The following is a 19,782-nucleotide window of genomic DNA, read 5'->3' as shown; positions in this document are numbered from 1 at the left end:
TGCAACAGTATAGGAAATAAAATATTATTAACAGATCAACAAAGTACATATACATAAAAAACATGTTTTACTTTGTAAATGTTCTGTAAATATGAAATTCATGGGAGCAGCTAAAGTACAGTAAACAGAATCTTTAAGTTCCACATTTTTTTCATTTGCGAATTCAGTAAAATATTTCAGAATTTGTGAATTTATTCGACATTTGTTTCTGTTTTGTTGTGTATTATTTAGAGGTTCAAATCACAGAAATTGCTTACACAGGGGTCCCTGGCTTCCAGTAGTGATTCATTAGGGTCCACAGAAGTCAAAAGGTTAAGAACCACTGTTTAGCATGCCAATCTTGAATTCAATGAATAAGCAGTCAAAGCTGGTTTAAGCATGCCATTGCCTAACTCAACAATCCTGTTTGAATCTGGATAGAAGGAGGAAAGAATAGCAGTCGTTCTCCCAGAGCAGACATAACATCCATAGATGCCTTAGCGGTGAAAGTTGGATCATTGGCTGAAGGAACAGTGTGAACTGCTCCCATCGCTACTAGGTACTGCAAGCAGAAGCTTGATCTGCATGAGCTGCCCACATCAAATCTAACCTAACTTTCTCATTAGGGATTTGGCCATTCCAAATATGACAGCCATAAGAACATTGACTATGATGAGGCTATATGAATATTACCAAGGCAACAACCATCAGGACCCTTTTCCTCTTTTAATGGGGAAACAGCCTTTACAATGATGACTTTACAAAGCAGCCTGTGACGAATCTTCGTGAAACTTTGCAGACCTATTGCCCCCTATACATTGACAGAGGTTGTAAAGCTTTGGGGCATTTGGTGAAGAGGTGTAAAGAAAAAGGGGGACCCCAAAACAGATTGAGACCCCAATGCATTTTACATAGACGTTTTGCACTGGGTGTAACAGCAAAACCGCGGAACGTATTATAATGAAATTGCACAGCAATGTACATTAGACTATGTAGATGATTCTTTTTGTTACTGCATACCGTGGTGTGAAGTGGTTATGAAGTCATAAGGCCAAAAACATAGTGATATGTATATCATATTACCTCTACAAGTAGAAAGAAAGCACAAAAAATAAAATAGACTGCATTTGTAAAGTTTCAGATTTACTACATGAGCAACTGAAAGATCCATTTATGGTCACATGCCGATTGAAACCAATAAACAAATACATAACAAATGGAATACATCTTAATCTTAGCTCATAAGCTTTCTTTGCATACTCTGTGCCTCAAAATAGAACTGTGCCCAAAAAGCCAAACAAAAACCATCTTCCTTATACACTCTTGTGCAACATAATAAAAAAGTGACTGAGCAGTGAGCTACATAAACTACTATAAGGATGACATTTTAATTAGCCACTAAAAAAAAAATCAATCTCAATTTTTTTTTTATAACAACAACTATGATTGCCATTCATTCACTTTGGGCTTCATATGTAGCACAATACTACTAAAAGTAGCAAAACTACTAAATGTAGCAAGGAAGCCCCACAAATGAACTAGACTGCATACATAAAGTTTCAGAATAAATTTATGTACAACTATAGGACATATTTATGGTCACATGATTATGTAAAACGATAAACAAATACATAAGAAATACAATAGACAAAAAAAAACAAAGTCACACTAAATCTGATTGCCACTCTGTCGTTCGAATTAGGATTCCCAAAGATAGTAATTCCTCAGATTTTTGGTCCATAATACCTTTGCACCTGTTTGGCGAATCACCCCAAACTTTCTAGAACTTTTGTATTTTCTCATTTTTGTGATAATGTAAATTTTAGTGGTGAATCGTTAAGGGGTGGAAAGGTAAAAAAAAGGTCCCAAAACACGCTTTCCCACCAATGCATTTTCCATAAACTATTATATTTGACGCAACGAAAATGGCTGAACGGATTTACATGAAATTTGACAGGATTATACATTATGGTGCAGAGATGATCCTTTTGGGTACTTCAGGTAAGTAGGGTAAGTATTATTTAGGTTATATGCATTTAAACTTGGTGATATCTGTGTAAGCAGTACTTTTGCAGGATTTTTGTGACATTTCCCAAAACTACCATGGCACATGGCAATAACAAGTCATTATCTGATTGGATAATGACTGCCTTTACAAACACTTAAACAGTTATAAGGAACAAGGGACCCTAAGCGTATGTACAAATAAATCATACTCTGGTATAACATGATGCCCAGGGGAATTTAACTCAATCAATCAATTGTTTATTTATTTAAGAGTGAAAATCAATTCAAGGTGTATTTACCCCTCCGGGGTACACTATAACAGGTTTTACACAAACACACTGACGAAAAATGACAGAAATATGACAACTAAGGATTGCACAAAATTCAAAAGTCACACTTTTTTTTAAAATATTCTTTTTATTGAATACAAATAACATTAACTTTTTGATGGTTCAGGAACATATTTGACAGTATTCATGCTTGCGAGTACATCTGGTTCATCTGTTATAATTATACAACTATTACATTCTACTTTACAATAATTGGATTGATACAGTTCCATACTCTTAATACTCAACTCGAGTCCACCAATGACCCACTCGGGGGTGGAGCACACATTTTCCCTCTGTAAGTGTTCCACTTGCCCCATAAAAAGTCAGACTTAATATTTAAAAAAACACTACTGCACCAAAGAAAACACTTTTACATAGTTATGTGGGTCAGAGTGAATTGCCCGGCAAAGTTTCGATCCACTATACATTGGGATCATCATCAGGACAATGCATTGTTTGCTGGATACATAACACTTAAAGCAATAATATGCAATTAAGAACCTATAATATCTTCAGGACCAGTCCAATATATAGATGCTATTGCCAGTATATGTGATAACTCCATAATCAGAGGTTAAGAAAAGGTAGTTTCTCAGTAATAGAATGGCAATCCAGTCAGTCAATACAGTGGCAACCATATGCTGTAAGAAAAAAGCAGTTGTGCCTTGACTGGTCATCCAGTAAAGGAACAAGGCACAACTACGCCCCCGCCATTGTGTTAGTTTCAGGCATGTCTCGAACCTCCCTGACAGAGATGGTTCCTGTATTTTCAAGCGACTACTTCTAATAATTTAAACAGTATGGTTGTTACTGTGATTCTTCCAGGTGCCGGCCATTCTCTGCTTTATTGTTACAGTCAATGGCCGCCATTGTATTGAGAAAAAGAGGTGGACAAAATGAGAAGGGGTATGTGGAAAGATAGATCATTTAAAGAGAGCAGTGAGAGAGAAGGGAAGAAAGGAAAGGAGTGAAGGGTAGAAGTTGAGATGAGGTGTTGAGATGAAAGATGTAAAGTAGGGAAAATATACGTGAGGTTGATACAGTAATAGGTAGATAGAGTGAGAGAAACAGAGGGCGAGAACTAAAGTGTGTTGTTTGATAAAGAAAGAGGTAGAGACAGATGTGAGCTAGAGAAATGTATAACACGCCCTCGAATAAGTAGCAAGCAAAGGAGAGTGGCAATAAAGCCAACCAATGGTAAGCAATGGGTGGGCTCTAAGGTACGGTCCACAAGAGGTCTTTTACAAACAGACAGCTAAAAGCTGTCCGGTAGGTGAGATTTAAAAAGCACACATACATTCAGGAAGGAGGTATGCAGATTTATGTGTCTTAAGAGCACAAAAACGTGTTTGAAAATGCCTATCATGGTATCCAAATCAATATATCACAGAATATTGGGGTTATATTACAAACCCTTCCCACTGGCACAGATACCAGTGCAAAACTGATTTGTACTATTTTGCCAATTATAAGGAGTTGAGCAAAACAAATCATGTCATGCCTATTAGAGAAAGGATTTTGCACCATTGCAAAAATAGAAAAGATGTGTTGCGGTAGCACTGCTAAACATATTTGCACACTTTTGAGCTTCTAAACCATTTTACATGCATCATAGGTAATTGTTCAACAGAATGTTATCCACGAACAAAGTGTGAAAGAGGCAGACTGATTTTTCATTGTTTTTGCCACTTGTGTGTATAAATTTATTTTCCACTCTAAGACAGTCCATTTTACGACAAACACACAGGAAAAATATTGTGAGCGTAATTACAATTGTGCAAGTACAGTTTACTTCATTCCATTTCTAAACAAGCAGCAAATGTTGGACACACGGATTTGCCCTGCACTTTGTCACTAGTGAAGAGTTCTTGTAGTATTGCCGAGTAGTAACACTGCTCTAGTTTCCAATTTTCACGCGTGAGTAGCTTCCACGTTCTTTCTTTGCATTCTGGAACGTGTAGTCCTGTTTGTCTCATTTTAAAAGCAAGACTACTAGTACCAGAATGCAAAGGAAGCCAGAAGGATTGCTAAGCCTTTCACGCATGGACCTCGGAAACGTGAGAGCTCTGAGTGTTGCACTATTCTATAAATATACAATTCCTTTGGGGCACTGCCTAGTGCAAAAGAGACGTATTTTATGCATGCTTAATTATAAGCTGAAAGGCTGCGAGGTTTCCAAAGGAGAAGAGATTTGACAGTCATTGTCATTGAAATTAATACCTGCGGACGCCCCAATGGTCGAGGGAAGCCCTATATCCATTGTTGGACCTAGGGAATCCCAAGTCACATAAGGTAGCTTGGCACTAAGTGGAAAGGCCTAACTCCAAGGAACATGTGCTAAGTTTGCGTCACACCCATCAGTAACAGAACATCCATCCACTCAAAAATGACACTACACCTCTTTTTTTTATAAAAGTAGAAAAGCTTTATCCTTTCTTGAATTAGTTTTGTAGTTGCATATACTTCTTTAAATCAACATCAAGGTTGTTTCTCTGTCGTATCTGTATCTGAAAAACACTTATGAAGGCATTGGCACACAATACAAAAACACTTCTTCCCTGACACTTCTTAGATTATCAAGGCAGGTAATTATTCATAAACTCATCACATTTTCCAGTAGGAAGCAAATAGCTGTATCGTAAACATTGATGAAGAATTCAGGAAGTTAATAGCCAGCAGGTTAATTGCAAGACAATATGAACCCCCAACCTCCTCCCTTACATTCAGTTCACAGTTTCCGTTGAATACACAGTTCAGGAATCCCCTCTGACTTGGCTTTAAGCTTTTAGGAAGGCTTTCTCTTCTAAGAGGGCAGATTCTTAAGTTTACCCTCTCATTAAAGGAACTGGCGTTGTACCCTCAAGATTCCTTGCCTCTTATCTAGAATAGTACAGTCTATGCTTTCTTTAGGTTCTCTTCTGTACTTCCACCTTCTATTTGGCCCAAGTCTAGAGTAAATGACACCTGAGCAGTTACACCTTCCCCACTCGCTGGAGCCAACTCACAGTACCGTTACTCTTCCACCGGGGACTCTTCCCACCCGGTTCCTTTGCTTCAGATTTGGCCCAACCTAGCTTGAGTGACAGAAAGCTCTTGTCGATTGACCAGCCTCCCCCTCCTCACTTACTTCACTCTTCTTGGGGGAACAAGCGGGACGGGGCTTGGCTGCTCGGAGAATCCAGTCTCCACTCTGCACTGCCCTTTTTGGACGCACAGGCTTCTAGGGCTGTCTCCCGAGGAAAGGGGAGATCTCTGCCCACACTTTCTGGTGCTCGCTCCTCTCGCTGGCCGACTCACCCACCAGACCTGCGCGGAAAGGAGACACCGCCGCGCCTCCGTCAGCGTCTCTCCTCAAACTGCTCACTCGCGAAGGGCTTCTGTGAAGAGCCGCGCTTCCGGCCCTGCGCGGGAGATTGACGCCGCCGCCGCCACTCACCACTAGGCAGTCGCTTCAGGCCGCTCCCCCCTCCTGGACACTCCTCTCGGTCACGCTACCACTGAGCCTGCGCGAAGGGGAAACACTGCTCTCCTCTTTCCGCGCAGCAGCGGAACCAGCGACACATCCGCTCGGAGACGTCCTCGAGCCCCCTTCACCACTTCTCTGGGCAATTGGCAAGTTGACAGCTGGGATGTGCACTCGGCATAAGTGAGGTAACCACCTGCAGCACCCGCCGTTCTTTTGACACCGCTGGGGTTAGGGTGAGAGATGGGAATCGGGGCGTCTGCAGCTCCTATCTTCTGAGAGCCCCGGGGCAGCCTTCAGGCATTGAGGACCCAAGCAGGGTCAGATCCACACGCGGTGAAGTATCAACCGTAGGGGGAAGCAGCCCCAAAGGACCATCAACCCGCCTTCAGTGCACTGTCCTCCTTGACCGGTGGTCTAAACTCCTAACTGGCCTCTCACTGGTTCTCCTCACATCTAAAATGGCTGCCCTAGCGTTGACCCATTTATAGGCTAGCCCCAGGCTTCCAGAACCAGCTGGAAGGTTCTAGAGCATCCCTATGTTGTCCTATGGGTCTATTCTCTGAGGAAAACAGTTATGGCAGTTTATGTCCACCATTTTGTGTATCCTCAACTTTCTAGTCAAGAAAGGCACCTAGGCCTCAGGGAAAAAAAGGACTATAAGGGCCAAAGAGCATCTAACCCCTAGTCAACACCATAAAAATCCAATGGACACAAAAAAAAGATTAAAAGGTTATGAGGGGCAAAAAGGGGACACAATAAATAAATAATCAGGAGGGACTACCCAAAGGCCAGACAGGTCTAACACCTATCTTACTATATGCAGACAATGCTGTATTAATGTCACGTACACCTATTGGATTGCAGCGTCTGATTAATGAGTTTGTTTTATTTATTGAAAATAGGAAACTTTTAATTAATAAGGCAAAGACATTTGTTATGGCTTGTGGCATGAAGCCTAAAGCAAATAGCTCCTTTTATATTATATTAAAAACTCAAAAATTCAAGTGGTAAAGTCTTTTTGTTACTTAGGCATTACTTTTGAAGGTAAGGGGAGATGCGTATATGAACAGGGAAATATATGCTCTAAAATGACTACGAACACCAATGGGATCTTTAGGTTTGCTACAAAATTGGGTAACCGCCGCATCGCGGACATGGTAACCATCTATAATGCAAGATGTGTTGCCGCTGCCCTTTACGGTGCAGGGGTATGGGGCCACAGCTAATTTGATTTATTACAGCAGGATGAAAACAATTTTCTTAAACGTCTTTTATGTGTTCCACAATCAGCTTCAACGCAACTCATACACCACGAAGTGGGTATTAATTACATTACAGATCTCGCTGCCCTTCGACCGCTTCTTCTATGGAGATCTATCTGGGCTAAGAACAAGACCGCTTTTACCCAATCAATAATTAAAGACTGTATGAGATCAGAAAATTGCCTTAAAATTCCTTGGCTAAAATACATCCACCATTAGTATGGCCTCCTTTTTAATTATGATGCCCAGACTGAATTAGATTATGCACCTTCAATTGCCAAACCAGAGATAAAAACCTCTTTTCTTAATTAAATTAAATAAAGACCCGTTTTAGAGCAATTGGTGACCAGTCAACTTTTATGTTGTGGAGTGGAGAAGTGTGGCTCACTGGTTAGAGGAGGTAGACCCTGAAGCAGAGGTCAGACCCGGGACCAGGGTTCAATTCCCGACGTGGCAGGGTCTTGAGCCCAAATATCCACGGACTCGATAATTCTCATTTCGGTGCCTACTCAAATCATGGGTTCTCACTCTGCGACTCTGGGCAATAGCTTGCTTAATCTCCACTACGGCCCCCCGCGGCGGGATGCCTGGCTTTCACCTTGGGGATGCCCAGTATGGGTATCTCACAGGGAAAAGCCAGGACGGGTTCCCAAGGCAAGCGCCGAGATGCCTACGGGTAATCGAGCGCTATATAAGAACGCATAATAATAATAATAATAATAATAATAATGTTCTATCAGCAATTGGGCCTTATTGATGGTTTCCAGGACTACCTAACTTTTGTTTCTAAACCATCTCATCGCTTTGTTTTGACCCGTCTTCGGCTGGGTATTGTCCATCATATTGTGGCATTCCTAGTCATGAAAAAGCGCTCTTCTGTCGTCTGCCCTTATGACAATATATCACGACAAAGTTGCTGCCATTTTTTACTATTTTGTAAATTTTATCTTTTTATAAGGACATTTTATTTCAAATGTATCTTCCTAAAGTATAATGTGCTATCGACAACAACTGTAATGAATCTGTCGGTCTCTCTGGACAACCCAGGATTATGTTTTCATGTAGCATCTTATTTATTACATTCTATTGCTATCAGGAAATCCATTGTAGTCTGACAACCAAAACGGTATTGCCAACTGCTCCTAAATCACTGATTGTTAATGCGGTCAATGCTATGGCACCACTAATATAAATGGCACAATGCACTTTATCTTTTTAATATCAAGTATGTATAATACTGTTTAAACAATGGAATTTTGAAAATGTGACTTGCATAATGCACTTTCCCCATTGTGTTTTGTTTTTTCAACAAACCTATGAATATATGATCTTGTTTCATGATTTATGTATTCTCATTGTCTTTTAACTATAGGTATATGTTGTCTGATTTGTATTTTATCATGTCTTATTGATTCCTCTGAAGATTATATGCATTGCTTATATGGTTGTATAATACACCCGAATGAAAGCGTATGAACTTGAACTTGACAGTCATTGTCAAGAATATGTCCGACTTTGGCTACTGATCCAGCGCTCTCACCAAAATATTGCACAAATGACACTATCTACTACCACAAAACTTACACTACAACACTAGGCCCATAACAACAATAGAGCGCTTGAATCATGAGGCGATAAGATCTAAATATAGTTGTTTAAACCATCTGCAATAATCAAGACCAGCTTGTCATTTTAGAAAGTTTATTTTAACACATCTAGAAAAACTTAGGTTTTGGTATTTTATTAAACAAGCATTAGAAAAAGTCATAAAGAAAGATTTATTCAGTATTAATAAAAAGAGCATAAATCAAAAATTATTATTCATTAGCAAGAATAAGTAAAATTAAGCATTTCCAAAATCCTAACTATATCTCTGTCTCTACCCTCATCACCTAGTAATAAAGTAATTAATAAAAACTCCTGTCCTCACGTGTAAAGTCCATCAGCATAACATCGTCCTCCAGAATTCTCGAGCGTAAGCCAACTATGTGTTCTCTGAACCTATTCTTATACCCTAATTTTAGCTGAGCTAACTATTTTTCACATTCCAGCAGACGAATTCTAGTTCTCCATTGGCTGAGCCACCTCGTACCACAGTAAACTGTGACACCTCTTTCTTGCATGCCCGGGCAAATTCACTAGTCCATTGTTCATTTAGAAGTCTTGGCAGTTCTTCCTTAGTCTGCTACATTTTGTAGCAACAGTTTCCTTTTAACCTTGAGCTTAGTCAGCTCTGAACTCCCGTGGCACGTTAGCAAACGTTAGCAAATTTCTCCAAAAAGTCATCTTTTTAGCAGTTCATTCCAAAACCTTTCAAAATAAAAGCTCAGAGGCCTTTTCCATCCTTTCAGAATTATTTTCACTTGAGCCATTTTCATCATTAGGCCTCTTTCAGAAAGCGTCAATTTTCTGCGCCACCGTCCCTGCGTCACTTTTAAAAGGGTACTATTTTTCCTGCAGCCATCTCTAAGCTTCATTTGTAAAACTATTATATAAACAAACAAAAAGAATAATTAATGAAAGAAATACAGTTTGTTCTGTTGCCTCCCATCATTGCTAATAATTAACCCATTAGTCTAAATTACCTAGCAGTAAAGCACAAATAAAGCAGCATTTTATATCTACCTGTCTTCATAATCCATAAAGCCTTATGTGCACCTAGAATAGTAGAAATGACATCACATAGACAAGGGAAGCAAAATAAGCACATGCCATTATTTCAAAAACAGCTGCTATTAGTTATGACATGACAATAGACAAGATTAATTTATTATTTTCTACATACATAAGAATGCAACATAATGCACATTTATGAGCACACATGTTAGTTTCCCACGTGTTCTGTGAAAATGCAACTTTAAACTAGATTGAATTATTATACACACAGCACAAATTGTTAGCATTATTAATTTATTTATGGAAGTGTGACTTCACGGGTTTAAACAAATTTTTGTTTTCTATCCCGCTCCATCAACTCCCTCATCTGGTGATTAACAAATCACCACACCAGCACCAAAAATTTTAGCAAAGATTTTATCTAAGATGAACATGATTCAATTTCACCTGTGTTAGTATTTCTTAAGACTTATCTCATCAGTTTATCTACAATTCTCATATTGAGTTTTAAGAAACCCCTCTAGTTCTATTTCTTTCTCTTGTGTAACATGCAACTAAGATTCAACAAAAGTGTTGCAAAAACTATAACTAATAAAATGTCAGTATCTTGTTTGTCATATTGACCTTAAACTTCTCCTTGTTAATTTCTAAAAGAACAATAACCTAAATTAACCAAAGCAGAATTATATTTTCATTAAGCTTGCAAAGAAAAATAAAACAAAAATTTTAAAAATTTTACCTAAATTTTCTAAAAATTTCTAACACCCCCCTTTTTCAATTTTTTTTTTTTTTTTTTTTTTTTTTTTTTTTAAACCTTCTAACAGTTTTTCTTCGACCTAATGTCACAAATTAATTTTTCAGCTAACAGTATTTCTTCGACCTTGTGTCATCTAACAAGATTTCTTCAGCCTTATGCCAAAAACAAAAACCTAAAATTTAACAGGTATGTACTTCAATCATTGTCACTTTTGTTTTCAATCTCTTTTTGACTCTCATCATTTACCTCCATTACAGGTATCACTTCTATTTTCTTTCCTGTCTCACTTTTCTTTACAGAATCTTTTTGACTTGATTTTTCATCAATCTGTTTCTTTGATCTGTATCTTAATTTGAATTTTAGGCCTTCATTTTCTTCTGGCCAATTATCACTTTTTCTTAGTAATTTCTTCTTTTGCTTGGTTACATTACATTCTGTTCTCCAAGCTCCTTTTCTGAATTTTCTTATCTGAGAATCTTCATCACTTTCATCAGTTTCAGTGTCAGAAATTTCAACTTCAGACTCAGGTACTTCTTTACTCGGCAGCTTCACTCCATTAGGAACGTCATCTTTGTAGCTGGTACTTGGCAATTCATTTTCTTCTTCAATTACCTTCAACTTCCCAGTTTCAGAATTCTTGTTCCTGCTTTCAGAGCTACTTTTCTGCTTTTCAATACTCTCCTGGTCTTGAATCACAATCTGATCACATTCTTCTTCTGCTTCTTTTTCTGGCAGATTTCCATCATTTTCTGAGTCTTCTGTCACAACTTTCAAGTCTTCTTCAATCAAGGCTTGTTTTCTATTCATGTTCTCCAGATATCGACCAACTTGTCGATCTTCAAGATCTGGATTCTCTTCAGGCTCTTCTTCAGAATCTGAATCATCAATTGTGACACTATTCTCATCAGGATTTTCAGGTGTAGATACACGAAAAGTATGGCCAGTGTCAATCCACCTCTTCAGTCTTTTGCACTTCTCTGCATTTGTTGTGACAAGACTGATTAGCCTCCTTTTCTGCCACCTTGGCACTAGAGAATTTCTTTTTAGACGAACCTTTTTCCTGATCCTTTTACCTGGTAACAGATCAAATACTTGTTCTTTTTCTCTTGTTTGCACTTCAGTTTCATCTTCATCAAACACAGAAATCATTTCATCTGATAAATTCCTGCAGTTCTCCAAATTGATGCTATCATTGATAGTCATTATTCTCTTCTCTGGTATGAATGTCTGTCTCATGACCTTGTCCATCATAATCTCACGTGGACTTAAATCTGTCTTTTTATCAGTAGTGTTTCTCAGAAACATCAAAACAAGTGGAAGAATATCTGTCCACTTTGTACCTGCAGCTAGGCACATTTTTGTATCTCTGACTTTTATAGTAACATTCTTATGCTCCTCAACATCTGAAATTTCTAGTCTATCTGTACAATGGAGCAATCTGTTTTCAATATGTCTTTTGTTATCTGATAACTTTGCAACAGTAATTTCATCATTACGTCGCATCTGAAATGTTCCAACCCATTTTGTAATCAAACAGTAAATCACAAAAATGTAGCACAGTTTTTCATGCAGTGCCATCTCACAAAAATCCATTTGTAATCTAGTCAATGAATCACTCTCCTGTAATTCTGTTCCCATTCCCACAACTGTTCTCTTAATTGTGTTCACTTGCTGATATGTCAGACACCTCTGGTACAGAAATTCTGCAATTTTATGGTACATTCTGTCCATGTCAGTAATCATGCTATTTGGTAAAACTACTCTACTATCTTTGTGTATCCAAATTTCATCCTCATCTCGCTGTCTAAAATCTGCACTCAACCATGTGCCTTTCTCCTCATGAGTTGCTTCATCTTGTAAGCCTTTGACTACCTGCCATGTTTCAACTACAGATGTTAGTATTAGTGAACTCAAAGCATGTTCATCATTCATTTTGTATGCTGCACATATCACGTCAGCAAACCTTTCTGCCAATTGAATGTTATCAATCAATCTTTTAATTAAATTTGCATTTCTGAAAAGTGAACCTGCAGAAGTCAATGTTTCAATCTGTTGATTAATTACATCCTTTACTTTGATGTCTTCACTCAAAAGAACATCAATTTTATTCCAACATTCTGGGAGTGCATTTAATCTTTGTGGACTGTTTTCTTGTTCTTTAATTAATCCTGTATCTCTTTTGTCTTTCTGTTCATTAACAAAATTTTGTAATGGCAATGAAGCCATCTTAATCTCTTGAATCATTACCTGTCGCTGTATTTTTAGCTGTTCATTCAGCTCATTTATCTTAATCTCCTTTTTATTTGAGCATAATTTTGATTCATCAGGCTGTATCAATTTAATCAGATCAGTCTCAGATTTCTCACTTACCAGAACTGAAGTCATTTCTGTTTCTTGCTGAGTTGTAGTCCCTACTAATTCAATCTCAAGTATAATAGAATAAACTTTTTCAGTTAATGGGACCTTTAAATTTGCGGAATTAATTTCATCTTTTCTAAGTACAGGCACTATCTCTTTTTCCAAAATTTTCATGGACTCCTTCAAATCATTTGATGAATTTACATAATCAGGAATATTAATTCCAGAAGTACTAAGCATTTCATCATGCTTTTCTGTTGCATTAATTTTAATAAAATTCTGAACTGGCACTTTATCAGTTTGATCTGACACTTTTGGCGTTACATTAATCTGCTCTGGGGGTCTTCGTGAATTTCTGTTCTGATCCATATTTACAACATCAATTGTACATGGATCTATATTTTCTACTCTGCCACCTTTATTATTTATTTTCGCTAATTTAGGAATCTTTAATTTACTCTCGCATTTGGCAACAACCTTTTTCATTTTCTTGTATAAGGAAGACATTTTCTTAAAATAATTTGGTGATTGTACTCTCTAAATTTGCCTTGCAGCGTTTGCTGATCAATTAATTAATTAATTTAATTTAACACTATCAAATATTGAAAACCTTATAATTTGGTCAATTTAATGTATCTCCTAATTTACCTGTATCACTAAATTTAATTAACCAGTAAAGAAAAATTATCAATTTGCAAAAACAGTAGCAACGCAAAATATTTATTTATAACAATAATATCAACATATAATCACATGTGTTTTAATTGTACTTATTTTTCACTTACACACCTTCTGCAACGTATACCTGTAAAAAAGAAAACCTAATCTATTTGCCTTTAATTTACATATAATTTCTTGCTGCAAAAACCTTTAAACTCCTTCTATTAATTCATTTAAAACAATAATTTAATTTTTATATAGAAATCACAAATTACCAAATTTTATTTATTAAAATGTTTGTTTGTTACTATAACACACATCAACATAATACTGTAGTTCCTATTCTAATAGTAGTATTTGTTATTGCCACTATTTTTATTGTTGTGGCTGTATTTGCAGTTGCAACACGTGATTTTTCTAATAATGTACTACCAATAGTTCTGTGATGACTGCTATTTAACAATTAATCTCACTTCCCCAATTTGTAGACTAAATTTCAAATAAAGCTTCAGGTACTAGCGCTAATAAATGCCCAGTCAATCACAGCCACTTCTGCTGTAGTCTCCCTTCGAGCTCTCACACTCCAATCAGCCCCTCCTCTGCAAACAAGCCCACAACACAGCGCATAACTAGCTGTCTCTAAACGCATTAACTATGATAAGCAAAGCAATAGCGGGGAATAAAATTTAAACAGGGACAAATGTAAACAATTTAGCAGGCAGCAACGCGCATTCAGCCAATCCCTGCACAGATTCCGTGACACGCATTAGCCAATTACAGCACAGAGCTAAAACATTCATCCAATCACAACGTTTCACATCAACCAATCACAGCGCTTCTTCTGCTGTGACGTGTCTTACTGTTGCTGCAGTCACACTCAGCCCTTTTGCAAAATACTATTTTAACTCAGCACGCAATACTTGCTAGACAACACACAGTGTAATTGTAGTGACAAAAAGGAAATCAAAACAGGGACTAATTTAAATACTTCGGCAAATAACTTAATAAGTGGTGTTGATGACTAGCTCTCCATGCTCAGCCCCTTCTTTGCATAATTGAGCTGAGCTTACAATAAAGTGCACTATGTTCATCAGTCACTATCATACTTTATCTGTAACACACCTTGTCTATAGCAAAGAAAGAAATTTAATCGGGGACATTTAAATTTGTGAAGAACACAGTAGCGCTTCAATCAATCACAGCGCGACTTTGCTGTGACCTCACGAACACCTTAGCCAATCGGAGCGCAGTTTCCGCGATACTCAGTATTTTCTACCAGGCTGTAGTTGAAACATACACTGCTGTTAATGCAGTCTCTCTCTCCTTCTTTAGCGCTCGTCACACATCAGCAGTGATACAATATAATAGCGCGGTAAGGAAGGAAATCTAATCACAGTAAATACCAACGCGGCCTCGCTTTCATTTGCCAGACTTCCCTGCCAATCAGAGCGCTGCTTTGCTGTAGCCAATTAGAGCGTGTCTATAATGCTTTCTCCAATCACATCACGGTATACAATGCCCTACGATCTTCCCTTCTTCCTTTATACTCAAAATTCTCTCTTATAACAAAATTATTTTTAAAAAAATTATACACAATGCTCGTTATTCAATTTAGATGTAACACGCTTTGTTTTAAATTATTAGCGCATTTAAGGAAAAATTAAAACGGAGACAAATTGCAAACAATTCGGAGCTCTAGCCAATCAGTGAGTTGCTTTATATTTCAACCAACCAGGTCGCGGCCTTGTTATGACACTACGGCCTCTTAACCAATGGGAACACAGCTCTTTTATGACGAGCCGGGATCTGAGCCAATAGAAAGGCGGCTCCTTCGTTCCCAACTCCGTTTTATTTCAATCTTTTCCCCCCGCGTTTAGCTATTATAGCGAGGAAAACAAAAGCGGCGGCTTAATTTTATGTTCAATTGTGTTCTTATTATATATTGGAGATTAGTCCATACAGACAGCAAATCCACTAAGACCTACCCTTTTTAATATGAATTTTAACTTTGGGGACACTTGCTAAATAATAATAAATTTGATAGGTAATAACGTGCAATAGTAAATTCGAGCGCAATCACTTTGAATATGGAAACGTTTGCTCACCAATCAGAGTATAGTTCTGCTCTGATGCTAATATATGTCAACCAATCAGGGAGCTATTCTATAATGACAAGCCCAATCAAATCGCGGCGGCTTTTACACACACGGCCGCTGCTTCTACAGCTCTCTCCTTTCGCGCTTTATACAGTTTTTTGAAATATTCTAATACAGCGCACGCTCACTCGCCTACATCAGCTGTAATACACTTTTTTCTTTCATACAATAGCGCGGCAAATTAATAATCCCTCTCTTTCTCGCGCGCTTGTCACACATTAGCTGTGACCCAAAAACAATAGCGCGACGAGGAAGGGAATTTAAAGCGATAATTTATACTTTTAATTATTTACTCATGACACTCCAACCAATACTGTTAATAGGGAGAGTCTTGTCCAATCAGAGCGGGGCTCACAGAGCTTCGCCCAATAGAAGAGTAGCTCACGGAGCCTCGCCCAATCAACACGCGGCACTATGTATGACGCGTCGGTGTTCTCACCAATGGGTGCGCGGCGGCTGACGTAGGGAGCTGCTGCAGACAGCTCTCTCTCGTACTCGCGCTTTAACAGCCTCCCCTCCTTCACAAAATGTATTTTAACAAAGCGCGCTATACTCTTCTCTCAATATCAGTGTTTGGAAATTATTATAATTGAATTAAAACGGACATTTATTTTGTGGACCTTTATTTAAATAAAATCTTTTAGCAGAAGGAACTCCAGACTCTTCAATTAATTGGAGTGATAATTTATTATAACGCTTTGGGTGCTTGACAGCTATTTTTATTCTTTAAGCCTTGCACTTACTACACGCATCAGTTTTTAATTTAGCGCTATTATTAAAACGAAGGGAACAAAAGTGGAGGCTTAGCTAGTTACTCCATAACAACGCCTCAACCAATCAGAGAGCAGCTTTTCATTAACAATGCTGACGCTCTAGCCAATCCGAGCGCGGCAATTCTGACGTAAGCAGCTGCTGCAGCTGCAGGCTCTCTCCCCACACGTTCTCACTCCTAAAACAGCCCCTCCCTTACAAATTTCGATCGGGGCACATTTTAATGTTTTTAAACTACGGAGAACAGTTTGTTACTACAATCAAAGCGAGCAATGTTTATAAAATTAATTCTGATCGCTTTTTACTTATTTAAAAATGTTTAACAACGTGGAATACCTTAATTATTGCCTAATTAACACAAAACATTCTAAAATGCTCCTGAATGTTTTAAAATAGCATAGTTCACCTTTTTATACTTTTCAACTATGCTGAACACTTTTCAATTGATTTTTATTAACGTGCAGAGCTTTTAAATGTATTTAAACACTGCACAATACTTTTAGAAAGTCTTAGAATGGTACAGACTTTATCCTGAACTTTCCTAAGTACCTTAGAATCACTTTTGGTACATTTTAGTGAATACATAAAACGAAACACATCTGTCTGCTTCTCTAATTAGGATAGTTTACATACATTCAAGTATCCACACTTCGGAATAGACGGCGCTATTCACACTAAGGATAATTTCCATTTGCCAGTAGAGCAACTCTTACTCTACCCTTCTAACACGTAAGAATATGAACTCATTTTGCTCTGAACCCACCGCGAAGTGAAAGTTCTAAGAGTTCCACTTGAACATACCTTACAAAACAATCACGCACTTTCACACTGAAAATTCCCTAACTTCAGTCACACATGAAATCCGTACAGGACTCTCACCTGTTTATAGAAATCATGCACCGTTAGCAAAATAACACCGTTATCCGTACAGGACTCTCACCTGTTTATAGATATAAAACATGTACCCGTACAGGACTCTAACCTGTTTATAGATAATCATGCACCGACATTACCCTACCCTTCACTCAAGCTTGAATATAACTAATACTCTTATCACAGTGAGTTTTATGGAAGGCGCTTTGTCCCTATTCTCATGCTGCTCTAATTTCTTAGAAAACCCTCACTATTACAAGATTCACACCTAGCCCTAAAACTGTGTTGCACGGCGACAACACTGTATTGCACGGCGACAATACTTCTGGTACACGGCGATACCAACAGTGATACTCGGCGATATCACAGAAACAGATCAGATATTCTGCATGACTACATTCTCATCACACAGTTTTTGTACCGGTACACACATAGCACAAATTAAACAAACTCAACATGTGTTAAAACTTAATCCTATGAATTTACCAACATATATGTATCATGCATGTAACATGTATGTCAAAAACAACATATATAAACCGTCCGATGGCTACCAGAAATTGATCCAGCGCTCTCACCAAAATATTGCACAAATGACACTATCTACTACCACAAAACTTACACTACAACACTAGGCCCATAACAACAATAGAGCGCTTGAATCATGAGGCGATAAGATCTAAATATAGTTGTTTAAACCATCTGCAATAATCAAGACCAGCTTGTCATTTTAGAAAGTTTATTTTAACACATCTAGAAAAACTTAGGTTTTGGTATTTTATTAAACAAGCATTAGAAAAAGTCATAAAGAAAGATTTATTCAGTATTAATAAAAAGAGCATAAATCAAAAATTATTATTCATTAGCAAGAATAAGTAAAATTAAGCATTTCCAAAATCCTAACTATATCTCTGTCTCTACCCTCATCACCTAGTAATAAAGTAATTAATAAAAACTCCTGTCCTCACGTGTAAAGTCCATCAGCATAACATCGTCCTCCAGAATTCTCGAGCGTAAGCCAACTATGTGTTCTCTGAACCTATTCTTATACCCTAATTTTAGCTGAGCTAACTATTTTTCACATTCCAGCAGACGAATTCTAGTTCTCCATTGGCTGAGCCACCTCGTACCACAGTAAACTGTGACACCTCTTTCTTGCATGCCCGGGCAAATTCACTAGTCCATTGTTCATTTAGAAGTCTTGGCAGTTCTTCCTTAGTCTGCTACATTTTGTAGCAACAGTTTCCTTTTAACCTTGAGCTTAGTCAGCTCTGAACTCCCGTGGCACGTTAGCAAACGTTAGCAAATTTCTCCAAAAAGTCATCTTTTTAGCAGTTCATTCCAAAACCTTTCAAAATAAAAGCTCAGAGGCCTTTTCCATCCTTTCAGAATTATTTTCACTTGAGCCATTTTCATCATTAGGCCTCTTTCAGAAAGCGTCAATTTTCTGCGCCACCGTCCCTGCGTCACTTTTAAAAGGGTACTATTTTTCCTGCAGCCATCTCTAAGCTTCATTTGTAAAACTATTATATAAACAAACAAAAAGAATAATTAATGAAAGAAATACAGTTTGTTCTGTTGCCTCCCATCATTGCTAATAATTAACCCATTAGTCTAAATTACCTAGCAGTAAAGCACAAATAAAGCAGCATTTTATATCTACCTGTCTTCATAATCCATAAAGCCTTATGTGCACCTAGAATAGTAGAAATGACATCACATAGACAAGGGAAGCAAAATAAGCACATGCCATTATTTCAAAAACAGCTGCTATTAGTTATGACATGACAATAGACAAGATTAATTTATTATTTTCTACATACATAAGAATGCAACATAATGCACATTTATGAGCACACATGTTAGTTTCCCACGTGTTCTGTGAAAATGCAACTTTAAACTAGATTGAATTATTATACACACAGCACAAATTGTTAGCATTATTAATTTATTTATGGAAGTGTGACTTCACGGGTTTAAACAAATTTTTGTTTTCTATCCCGCTCCATCACTACTCAGTGCTTTATGTTTACAAAAAGAATATGTACTAAGGGTGTCACATTCCGATCAAGAGAATCAACCATTCAGTGAACACAATCTGTGATTGTCCGCAGCTGGTCCATACCTTCCACTAGTGACGAGACAGAGCGACTGCTCAGCCGCGGGACTAGCTGCGTTTCAAGGCCAGAAATCTACTTCTAACACGCTGCTGCTCACAATCTCATGGGAGATTTTAACATTAAAAGTTGTCGAATAGGGGGCAAGATGGAGGCAGCGTGAGGCCTGTGCTGCTCGGCTGCTCACGCCAGTCTCTGGACGCAGTGATGATTGGCTAGCCGCCCTGCGCACACATCAGCGATGCCTGGTCTTCCAGCCCACAGGCACAAGCAACCAGTGTCCACGAGAATACAGAGGACGCCGTGGGTCACACTAGGAGGTGCGGGACTGCACGGCGTACTTCCCGGATATGCCTGGAGAAGTTTGAGACGGCTGATATATGCCCTAAACTTTTTCGCTGTACTTGTCCCAGAGGCTGAACTTTTCT

Source organism: Lissotriton helveticus, chromosome 5_1 (assembly GCF_964261635.1).
Source record: "Lissotriton helveticus chromosome 5_1, aLisHel1.1, whole genome shotgun sequence".
NCBI lineage: Eukaryota > Metazoa > Chordata > Amphibia > Caudata > Salamandridae > Lissotriton > Lissotriton helveticus.
Note: the sequence above shows the minus strand (reverse complement) of the source record.